Source organism: Lepisosteus oculatus, chromosome 14 (assembly GCF_040954835.1).
Source record: "Lepisosteus oculatus isolate fLepOcu1 chromosome 14, fLepOcu1.hap2, whole genome shotgun sequence".
NCBI lineage: Eukaryota > Metazoa > Chordata > Actinopteri > Semionotiformes > Lepisosteidae > Lepisosteus > Lepisosteus oculatus.
The window spans coordinates 10,514,036-10,526,734 of NC_090709.1; the positions used below are offsets into that span (position 1 = coordinate 10,514,036).

The following is a 12,699-nucleotide window of genomic DNA, read 5'->3' on the forward strand; positions in this document are numbered from 1 at the left end:
TTTCAAACTTTTGGCTAAAGTCAAACTACAAGAAGTTAATAGTTGAGCGCTTAAGTCAATATCACCGGGAATGTAACTATGTAAACTTAAATAGTATTCAAAATATTGCAATTTTGTTGTAGTTTAAAAAGATATTTTAGCTGGGGATCCTCAAATGATGAGGGTAGAAAAGAGAACTATTCGACACCATCAGGAGTGCTTAACGTGTGATAAAAGTGTTTTTTTAATCACAAAGTGAAAATAGTGAATTTGTCTTTCACTTAGGCGTTCATTAAAAGCTCATTAAACAATGAAGGAGAGGCTTGTGTTCCGAATTCTCTTCGTGTCTCATTGTCTTGCTTTGATTTTTAAAATGTACACTGTTGGCTATTCACTCTTACTAACACGATTAAAGAGCCGAGTTTAGTTCAGAGGTAAAGCATCTCATGCATCATATGAAGCTTTGTTTTCTATCACCAGCGTCTCCACTCTGGATTTCTTTTTAAGCGCAATATCTTTTCTGTGATTTCTTTCGTTTGAATTCCCTCATGTGTGAATTTCAGCGCAACACATAAACTCGCTTGTCTGTTTTAAAGAGATGCAATTTTTAAAACAGACAAAATGAAAGACTTATTAACTAAATACACATAGAAAATGTGCACCTAATTGGGAAAATTTGGACTGGGGCGATGTATTATTGTAGCGGCGCAAGCTCACAGTGGTGCACTTGAGGAATGCGGTACAAGGGCCAGTGGTGTATTGGATAACGCATCTGATTATGGATCAGGAGACTGTAGGATCGTAATGCTCCTAAACCCAATACCATAACCGTAATGTGTTCAGTCCTACACAACCTTTCTATCGACTGAATAAGCCTCCTGTTCCATCTCCATCTTCTTCCCACACATTCCGGCTATTTCAGCACCGTTATTGTTGGACCACAGTCACAGATACGTAAGGGACACTATTCCGAAGAACCGTCTTAAATAAATAACGTTGCAAAAGGTAACAATAATGCTTTCTTAACGTAACCTTACATTTGGCCGTACAATACAATTTTCTGTACCCTCAAAAAAAAAAATCTTACTGCTTTCTCCTGAGAAACACAAGTTTAGTGTCAAATCACAATAAATAATGCAACAAATATACTAAATTAACACCCAGATATGACAACACACAGCTATGACAGAACACATTGAAGACTTAAAAGCCCTTTAAATTTTTATTTCCTTAATTTCCATTCTCTTCCCTCCCCAGGATAACTGAAAACTAAGTATAATAAAGACTCTATATGCATTACTTGTAATACAGCTACTAATAAAAATATACATGGAACTTAATTATTAATAAATAACACTTTTATTAGTAAATATGTGTAATGATAACATTCATTGTGAATATTTGTGGTGTCTGGAAAGCAATTTTAGTTAAATATAATAATAATTTTCAAGCAAGTGGTGCATAACCTTGTTACTTAATGAGTACATTTTTTCCATTACATTCAAGACAGTTCTAATGTGATCAATTGTTCTGCTTAGTCCGCTACTGAGTTGCTCAAAACCTATGAAGAGGTGGTTTAAGCTAGACTCCTAATGCAGTAACATCTAACAGGCAGCAGCTGTTATTTTAGGTTTGTTGCAATTGAGAACAGATTTAGTACAGAGTTGCTAACAAATTTCAGTGGAGGTTATTGTACTGTATATAAGTTATTGCAATTGACCCATTGTAGCTACCAATCAGCAGCAAGGAAAAACAAACTTCACTTGTGCCTTTTAAAAAAAGGGAAACAGAGTAGTAGTTTATGTGGTAATTTCAGGTACAATGTAAGAACTAAAGTTAACTACACCCATAGTAATGCGTGGGGTCCTATCAATAGAAAAAAAAATGTTGTAACCCGAAAACACAACAAACATAAAACAAGAAGTCTTCCAGGAACCTAGGTAAATCCCTGTAGTAGTCTAACAACTACGAAAAAAACAAACAAACGCAACAACTTCAAAAGAAAAAGAACATTAAAAACAAATCTGGGGAACAACAAAAACACAGAGCCTAATGCGAGAGCTTTTTCAAGTCTTCAGTGCTCCTCTCGTCTCAGTAGACCTCTCTCATATTTGTGTACAGGTCAGCTGGAGGTACACAGCTGATGGTAATTTAAGTAGGGAGCTGCGTCAGCATGCATGGGCTTCAAAGGAAAAAGTCAAGGTTTATTCCATGCTGAAAAGAGAAGGAAACACAATGTTTCAGCTGTGGAGCCTTATTTGATTGTGACTCGAAGTAAACCTTTACTTCTTCGTTTGATGTTAATTTATCTCCATCAGATACCTAATAGTATCTAAACTTGACAGTTGCTTTCAGTAGCTAAAGACACTGATCCAGGTGAGGCTCGAACTCACAACTCCGCTGTGTACTGCTGTATAAGTACCATGCGCTGGCCGATTGCGCCACAGGAGCTGTGCAAGATATGCTCCTCATACAGACTGACGCTGCAAAAACACAGGGTGAAAACGGTTTCGGTTGTGGATCCATCTATACATGGGGAACACTAAAATAGCAAGGAGAATACAAGAAAAGAAACTGAAAGAATTGTGCTAACAACAAAGGGGGACGGAGGGAGGTGGTCGGACAAGTAAATCAGCCTGGCAGATTATTTGTATCGACATTTTTTGAGTCAATCAGCAAACAGATTTCTCTTCATGTGCCTTAAACCGTGCAGTTTGTATCTTCGTTGTAGATAGGTTTCTTCAGAAGTCCAGTAAACTGACAATAATGGAGAACTAGCTGACGCACCCCGTCGTGAAGACCCTCTGTAAGGTGATTACACGTTTCATTTTCAAGTCGCCTCCTTTACACGCAATTGCAGCCCGGACACTGAGAGAAAGCATGAGAAATGGCTTCAATTTCAATGTGAAAGCGCAGTACAGGTTCGATGGCTTCACATCTCCCACCAATCAAATAACATGCAGTAAAGCGATCTAAATATGACTCTGAAGTACTGGGAAAGATGATTATTTTGAGCGTGCCTCCCAGGGTCTGCTACGAGGCTTAAATTGGCTTCTTATTCGCCAGCTTCTTATGGGTGTTTTTCGTTCCACCTTAAATGGTGCTGCTGTGATGTTATGTCGCCTTTCGCCTGTAGATGGATCTCTTCGATCAATACTAATCCGGCTGGAATACTGTAGACATCTTCACTGAAAGGGAATATCCAAATAAATAGCTACTGTCCAAATTATATTTTTGTATGGAATATATTTCAGAAAATGGCAAACGAATTTTAAAAACTCACCACAACACGGACTTACACTGAGAAAAGTTGATTGCACTTTCTGCTTATTACTACGGCCTTCCCCCCGATTATGAAAATGTCTCACAGTTCTGACACCGACGTGTGAAAGACAATGTAACAGACTATCAAAATCCTGAAGTGCAAGAATTTTAAGGCACCAGTTTTTTAAATATGATCCTGGCATGTCAGAATACATTTCGAAAAAGTATGGCATGAATTGCACGAATTGCAATGGCACAAATTGTTGAGAATATCACTGACCTTGCCGATATTTGCAGGGGACACGAATGTTTTGCACATGTTGAACTACAACAAGTAAAAATTGAGCTCCTTAATCAATATCACCGGGAATGTCCAATAATGACGAACATCAGTAGCTTCAAGGAAACTTAGACTCGCACATGGAGTTTTACCTTCGAATGGAGGGTGGGAGAATTCATTTATACTCTCGTTGCTCATTAGCTAAAATATTTTAAAAATATGACACAGATTTGTTTGAGAAACTTGTAATCGCCTTAAAGAGAGTCTTCTTGAAGATGTGCACCAGCTAGCTCTCCACTGTCAATTGACAGGACTTTAGAAGAAACTGTTCTCATACAACCAACATACAAATTACACATCTTAAGGAACATGAAGAGAAATCCGTGTACTAAATAACATAAAACTGTCGCTGCAAATTATCACCAAGCTATTTTATGTGTCTGACCACCTCTTTGCTACTTTGCAGCGAGCACAAATCTTTTTTTCTTCATCGCTATTTTACTGTCTCTTTCCCCCATGTGGAGATGGATCCACAGCCGAAACTTTAGGTCAGTTCCTGTTACTCTGTCTGATTGAAAGAGCTGTATTAAAGGCACTCCCATCTCTGCAGGAAAGTTATTGCTGCTCTTAACACAATATACTGCAGCCAAATATAGCGATACTGTCACTGCCTGTGGGCCACGTGTTCCTGCTGTCAGTCTATTATGTCATGTTCATCCACACCCAGAAGCATTACTGCTGTAGCACAAGAGTTATATAGGCGCAGTCCATAGAGCAAGAATCTCTTAATCTCAGAACTGTGGGTTCAGCCCCCACATTGGGTCCCTCTGTGTCAATTTGATCCCCCCCAATCCTCCTAGCATGACCTGATGGCGTAACAGTGATACCCAGTACCCAGCGTAATTCAGCTTTCTTTCCATTTGATTCAGATTTTGATCTGAAATCATCGGCCGAACAAGAGTTTGTCTAAATCGAGGGAGATCTGCTTACAAGCAAGTATTAAACACTTCAGCATTTTCTGTTCGAATACCACACTTTGTCAAAACACTGCCGCTTCTTAAGCTAATAAGTAACGGTTTTTGAGCACGCATTGTATTGTTAATGCTTATATTAAAAAAGCATAAATTCACATAGTGGAATTTGGACTGAACATAGTAGTCCAGCCCCTTTACAACATTACATACCCACTGATTAAAGCTTAAAACTACAGCAGCAGGAGTAACAATAATGGCAACAACATCTTTGGAGTTCGGCATTTCATTTATTCTGCGGAAACATCGTATCGGAATGAACTGCCCGAGATAAAAGAGTAATTGCGGCTTCAGATCGTTTTTACAGAGCATTGCGTTGTTCTGTTCATGCTGACTACACGCTTTAAATTTGTCATTTACTGCAAGCGTTGCTTTTCCGGGTTTTTCTGAAATTCCTCGCATTTGAGCCAGCACTAAAATATTTCATTCCCGTCGCTGAATACATAGTGGAAACGGTATTTGCAACGGAATGCTGTCACATACAGTATGAAACCTTTTTGTTATTCGGTTCTGAAGTTTGAAAATGAAAATAAAACGGGGGTCACTTCATAGGCTTGAAAGAAGTCCAAGCAGCATAAAAACCCGCAAATTCTCACAAATTGCATTGTGCTGCACCTTTCTTCTGCTGCTTTTATAAACCAGCCTTAAACATTTTAATGCATACCTTAACTGCTGCTAATCACATTCACGTGTTTACGACGCTTTTTTCTGTCCGTTATGTTTTTGCTAAGCAGTTTCTCCGTTTTCCTCGTACTGTGATTGTCAGCGAACACAACAAGACTGAAACAGTGTAAAGGCAGGTAAAAAAGACAGGGTAAAACACGTGATTGTCAGGAGTGGGATTTGAACCCATGGCCCTATTTGGAGAGCGAAACACAAAGCTTATAAAAAGCTGTGAATTTGCTGTTTTAAACTGCTCGACTATCCTGAAGAAATGTGTGCTGATTGCACCAGTCGCATGCAATTTTCCGTAACTTTAGGACGATAGATACGACTGGACGAACACAATTTGTGGCGTTTAGCATGACATGGAAAACGGTACCGGAGCATTCGGGTCCGGACTACCAGACTCGAAAATAATTTTACCCCCGCACTATCAAACTATTAAACTCCCAGCCTCTCTTACTCTCACCTAACCTCTCACCTATGATCTGAAACTCACAGTGCCTTCTTTCTTACCAAAAACCCAAACACACATTGAAAATCTACCTCTCCCATACATGTCAAAAGCTCACTCCCCATCATTTCTATCCCTTTATTTCATTCTTTTGATGCATGTTTTTGCACATAACCTGTTACCTTTTTGTTGTTTTGCACACTGCCTGTTGTTGTTTTTTGCACATCAGCTGTTGTCTCTGCCTTTCTTTTGTTATACAATTGTATTGTTGTTGTGTTCTTTTCTTTGTACTACTTATGTCCGAGAGCTAGCTAAATAGCATTTCGTTATACCATATACCTGCGTATGAGTATAACGACAATAAACTTGAACTTGAACTTGACAGTCTTGCAGGCAGTATATTATTTTATATTATTTTATTTACTCGTTTAAAAAAACACGGTCTTCTCGTTCCTAAGTCAGATTCTTAGTGCTTTAGTTACTTCCAACCTGGACTGACAGCTCACCAGATCTGTTTGTGATCAGACCATGAAGTCGGGGGCTGTACCAAGCGCACGTTCCTTCCCAATGCTGAGGCGATCATTCGGAAGATGGGTGTGAAGAGAGACAAGCTTTGTGGACTAAAGATCAAGGCAGGATATGCACTAATCACTGGCAACAGTTATGTTCTCTTACTATTGAGACTCCCACATTGCTAGTTTTTTGAAGACTTTGAAACAGGCACAGGTGGGGTTTGAAACCACAGCCTTCGGTTTACACGGCCGACACCTGACCACTTGGCCATGGCACCTTCAAGCAAATATAGGAATAATGTTGTTCAAATTATTTTTTTTCTGAATCTGGTTTACATCGCCTGGAGGTAGCAACAACAATAAAAGGGATACTTAACAAGGAGATACGCTGTAGCAGTGTGACTCCAACAGATGCTCCTGAAGAGGCTCAAGGTTTAAGCCAGCTCCTTAGAGCGCTCGGCCGTGTTACTTTCAACAGCGGCTCTTCAGCTCTTGTTTGACCTAGTGGTTTTATAACGTGTGGAAACGACCGCAACTTCGTTTTCTGAGATGATTTCTCTCACATGGTGAAATCTCGACCTCTTTGGCATCTCTGGCTTTTGTTCTTCTGTAGAGCAGGCTTTCACACCTCTGCTTATAGTGCCCTTGAAGTCATTTTATTTTTACAGGAAGACGCATTCCCTAACGATCTCTCCTGTTTTAGAAATGTTTCGTAAGGCGTGTTTGATTCAACGGACAAATTATACTAATTGTACAATGCAGATCTATGCGGCATTCGTACTGTCTTTGACTGGGATTCTGAAATACTTCTTGAAAAGGTATTCAGATTTTCTTGAACCTGTAATAAAAACACAGACCTGAAACTCTCTAGCTTCCAATCTCTGATGTTGCTGTCCTTAAACTCGGACGTGATGTTCTGCAGACGTGCAGTGTCCCTTTACTCTCGTTGTTTTCAAAACGACCTCTGTTGTCGGGCGCAGTTAAAGTGGAACTGGCCTGACCGCACAGGAAGGTACGGAATGATAAAATGTTTCTATGGCTCAAAATGTCCCTTTAGACCCTCGTCATGTCTCTGTGAGGAACGGGCAGGTAGAGAGGTTTAACAGATGCTCATGATGTTTCACACGGGTGTTACCTGTTGTAGTGTTTCAAAAGATGTGTTAGCGGACCAGAGATTATCTTGAAAAGATTTGGGTTTGCACTGGCTGGGATTCAAACCTGACTCAATTATTTGGAAGGCGCCTGTACCACCAACGCACTTCTGAGAAGCACCTGCAAGTTATCACACTCCTCTCTCTCACCTACAGAGTTATGGAGACACAGACGTCCAATGAAAGCTCAAGGCTCCACTGAAGGCTTTATTCACTCAAGGCTCCACTCTTTTGTTGTGATGTCATTTTAATTAATATTAGCTTTGATAAGGTGTCATTTTTGCCTCTTAAAGGTAAAGTCTGCTCCTTTCTTTCTGGTATAGAAAGAACGTGTTCCATCTTTGTTTAAAAACACCACTAAAAGTAAATTATTCAGCTCTACCGCCTGTGTGCATTGACAAGACATCTCAAAAGGACATATTAAATAAGAACACGATCCTTCCTGTTACCATTCCTGTGGTTGGGGCGTTGTTTCACCCTTTTATGTTAAATCATCAGTACTGCTGTTTTTCTATGCATAGTTTAATCAAGAGCACTTAAAAGACGCAAAAAGCTTTCAAATAAAATAGAATTGAAAGACAGTCGAGTAAGGAGGTAGAAAAAAAGCACTCCCCCGTCTGGGAATCAACCACCATCGCCCATGTAACTGGATACAAAAATAACAGATTAATTTGTGCCCAGTCTCTTGAAGCTTCGATGCGATTATTTTTCCTTCCTTATTTCTTCATTCCTATGAATTTACTCTGTAGTAGAAGAAACGCGAAAGTGGGAAACTGCAGGCATTCTTCGTGAGTGGTGTGATCAGTGAGCATTTGCACATCTCTAAGTCTGTTCCATAAACTTTGTCATCGGGCATGTAGCTCAGTGGTAGAGCGCATGCTTTGCATGTATGAGGTCCTGGGTTCGATCCCTGGCATCTCCAGGTGCTTTATGTTATAGTACTCACATCGCAATCTTCTGTTGAGTGAGAACTCTTTGCTCGTGTTCAGAGAGAGCCAGGTTTACAAAATTAAATGCAGGCACACTCGACGTGCTGCAGAGTTGCACTGCTGTTTTAAATGTACCTCATTTAGTTCTGTTAAATCCTAAATTATTTGAACTAATAATTTAGTTCAAATTCAGGAAATCCAGAGATTGCTTCACACTTGTCGTGGCTGTTGCAGAAAACACCTGTTGAATCTCACCCGGGATTTCCTGAGAGATCATTCAGCGAGCGAATCCTCCTTCTGAACTCCGCACTAAACTGAAAGCTTCATGAACTCCTCACTCCGTGTCCTGTACTGTTACAAGTGCTGTCGTGTAGATGTGTAGAAGCACAGCCATAAACACACTTTGAACTTTTTCCGTTTGTTAAGGAAAATGCAAAAGAGCATGAGAAGTATTGATCGTATAAAATAGCCATGACACAACTCGAGAAAGTACTGAAGGACTACACATCGACTTTTGATGATTACAAGAGATTCAAGAAACACAATCGTCCGCAGCTGGGTTTGGATCCTGAACTCTAGAGTTAAAAGAACATAAGCGACGGATATGACCTATAAACTCTCTGAATTGTCTTATAGTTTATGAAATAAAACAATTTCTTAATAAATTCTAACTGTTGATAGACGATTTATTGAATTTTAACAAAATCACAATGACAAACTTTTTCGGTTAAACTGTTATTCACATACTCTAACGTAAATAAACGTTAGTGTCTTCCGGTGTGTGAACCAATTTCTCCAACAAATATTTGTTAGTCTGTCGGGAGGCTGTGCAAGGTGTTAAGAAATAGAATTTCGAAAAGACAGGCTCCCTAAGCTTAACATCAAGGCTGTTTTCTCTACAGAAATGCTCTTTAAATTTCAGCACTGTTGCAACTCCCTTTATAAAGGGTGTGCACACGTATACAACCAAGGCATTGAAATATTTTTTTTTAATTATTGTTCCAAAAAACGTTCCATTTGTTTTCTTTTAAATGTTGTTGATTAAAAGATTTTATTAAATGAGAAAAAAATCTGAATGTGAAAAAAGGTCAAAATGCTATTGAAAAAAATCAGTAATGTGAGGAAAGATGGATTGTGGGAGCCCCTTAACTACCAATGTCATGCTGTATTTCTCACTCATTCTACTGGGAGTGGTGCCGTCGCTTCATGATAAAGTCTGTCAGTGGTCATTCCAGACGGGTCAGGTATGACTGCTCTTCGGAACAAGAGACACGTGACTTGCGAGGATCCCGACAGTGTCGACTTTCTTTCAGAGCCCGGATAGCTCAGTCGGTAGAGCATGAGACTTTTAATCTGAGGGCCCAGGGTTCAAGTCCCTGTTCAGGCGGTTGTGCTGTTCTTAAGTCTATTGTGAATGTCATTCTAAATAGTCTTTTATCTTTCACTCTTCTAGTACTATGATTATTTTAAATGTCCATTACTTGTATTTACAGTAGTGTATTTAGTGTTTCATTTCACAAACCGAAAATGTTCAAGTAGATCTTGTCACTCTACTCCACGTAATCATCTAAATTAAATCACAGTAGAGTACAGAACACGCAGTGAGGAGCTCACACAGTGAGTACTCTTGAATACGACAAGAGGAAAGGCACACTGCACATCTGCAGAACATCACGTCCGAGTTTTTTAACTAGGTAGCCTTAATGGCAACACGGTGTGAGTAGATCTTAAAGCAGCTGCAGAGTACCCGTAATGGCAACACAGTGCTTTGAGTTCGGCTTTTCTTATTTCTTCTGCAGAACCAGTGGAATATACTGATCCGCATAAGAAGCGCTTTCGGTTTCTGATCATTTTTATTGAGCGCTGCTCTAAATACCACAGGCAAGATGGCTGGTGGTCTAAGGCGTTGCGTTCAGGTCGCAGTTAACCCTGGAGACGTTTGTTAAAATCTCGCTTCTAATAAAGAGGTCTTTCTCGTTAGAGTAGAAACGATAGAAGCCTTAAGCGGAAAAAAATCACAACATCTCGCATTTCACGTGTTTAATGTTAACTGTCTCAGTGGTTGCCTCGGTGATTGATGGCTCTTCTCCCTCGCAGGGTAACAGCAAACGTCTTCAGAGAGGGAGTCTCCCACGCACGGCTTTTCTTTATCAAGAGCTGAGACAACAGAAACAGACTTCAAACTGACATGAATTACTTCTTGAGCGTTTATGACTGTCTTTAAAAGCTGAGAGCAGGTGAAAAAGTCTTTGGAAATGAGGCAATGACTGCTGACAGTAAACAGAGCTGACGCTCAGCTGCAGACAAGCGCCCCTCGTTAGCATAGTGCTGAGTACCCCCGCTTGTTGCGCGGGAGACTGGGGTACGTTTCTGTGACAGGGCGCTGGTTTAATTTTTTAACAACCTGACTTCACTTAAAAAAGTATGTACTGTGTACTACGTTTCGGACTAGATAGTGCGGTAGAATATGGAGATCATCTCCAGCTTTGAGCTCAACTGCAACAAGAAGTCATGCTAAATGTAGTATAGTGAGTAGACATCGCCAGACAACAGAACGAGAGAGTAGAAGGCAGGAATATATGGTGTAAGGGCGTGATCTGTGTAGTTAATAAAATAGTTAAAATAATATAAAAACGTCTCTTTATTAAGATACACAACATTGAAGGCGACGAGAGATGAGTGCTTGACGGACTCAAAGCGAGTGCAGTGCAGATTTTAGTTCTCTTGCTGGTAGAAACGAACTTCTGAATTTTCGGACTTTTCGTTTAGCTTGCGCAATGGAAGATACGGCAGCCGCGCCGAGAAGCTTTGCTTATGCCCAGCTTTTTCCACCGCTTCCACTGAACCTCGGAGCTCCGGATTTGTATACGGAATACAAGATATGGATGGAGTCCTACAGATTTTGTTAAATAGCCAGTGGATCTACAGAAGCTCAGGATGCCGTGAGACGTGCTACCCCAGTGGGCAAAAGACGTATAATATACGTCTATTAAACGCATACCTTAGACGTCTAAATGTGGTCTACAATTCGTCTAGAATGAAATTCTAATATACGTCTAAAGTTATACGTCAATTATACGTCTATGTTTAGACATTCATTATACATAAATGGTTGGAGTTCTATTATACGGATAAATTTAGAGGACTATTATACATATATGGTTGGAGTTCCGGATAACTTTAGAGGTCTATTATATGGATAACTTTAGAGGACTGTTATACGTATATGGTTAGAGGTCTATTATACGTATAACTTTAGAGGTCTATTATACGTATATGGTTAGAGGTCTATTATACGTATAACTTTAGACGTCTATTATACGTATATGGTTAGAGGTCTATTATACGGATAACTTTAGACGTCTATTATACGTATATGGTTAGAGGTCTATTATACGGATAACATTAGAGGTCTATTATACATATATGGGTAGAGGTCTATTATACATCAAAGATAGATTTTATAGGTGTAGAAACAAGTAAACCAAGCCAATGATTAGGTTTAGAAATGTATTCTGAAAATACACATTCACACCTGAAACATACGTATTTCAAATTATACATTGTATACAATCAATCAACAATCAACATATGGGCAATAATCATACAAAACACAACTAGTCTTAAACTTCAGCTACAAATTCTGGTAACATGGCAATATACAGTATAGTAATGACAAACACAAAACTAATTACATTAACACACTAACTCAAAACCACATTTTGATTCAAATATACATTTTAAAATGTACAACTTCTATATTTCCAAGAAAAAAAAATATTACAATGGAAGTTAAGACGATTTTTGTCCACTATTTGCAAACCCTGTCTAATTGTCCTAACAGTTAGAACCAAAAACCTATTATTTCGGGAGGCTGTGATCTCCTGGCCCCCTGCCTTGCATATGCATTCTTCAAGTAACACATTGCGTGCTCCTTTATTTCTTTTTCTGTTGATGTAGGGTGGGACTTCAGCACCGCAGCTAGGAGAAAATTATATAATATTACTTCCCAAATAAATGATGATTAATATCTGCTTTAGTATAATCTAAAAAATGAACGGTTTACTAAGCTCAAAGCTGAAATAAATGTATAAAATTTGGCTTGCATCATAGCAGTTGAGCAATAAAGTCTGTCCTAATTAAAGAGTACCCAAAGTTTGAAAGGACAACATAGAATAAGAATAAGAGAAACGGCAAAACGATTTTGTGTCATCTTCCCCATTCACACTATTTTATGTGCCATTTTTTTGCTTATTCACTTACTATTTTAATCAAAATAATATTAAGAAAGATCTGTATGTATTCAGATAGTATTATTATTGTTCATACTTACTCGTCAAAAGAGGATTGCTGAGATATTTGCAGATATACTTCTACGTTTGAAAAACGTGTCCAAAATGGTGACCAACGAATACTAGCAATGCATTGTGGTATAT

At 39.1% G+C, this 12,699-nt stretch overlaps 2 non-coding genes across 2 annotated transcripts; both read left to right on the forward strand.

Annotated features, from left to right (window-relative positions):
- The first annotated feature begins 8,184 nt into the window (after positions 1 to 8,184).
- Positions 8,185 to 8,256, forward strand: trnaa-ugc (transfer RNA alanine (anticodon UGC)). The gene has a single exon. It is a non-coding gene; the product is annotated as a tRNA-Ala (tRNA).
- Positions 8,257 to 9,577: 1,321 nt separating this feature from the next.
- On the forward strand, positions 9,578 to 9,650 carry trnak-uuu (transfer RNA lysine (anticodon UUU)). Its single transcript has one exon. It is a non-coding gene; the product is annotated as a tRNA-Lys (tRNA).
- The last annotated feature ends 3,049 nt before the right edge of the window (positions 9,651 to 12,699 follow it).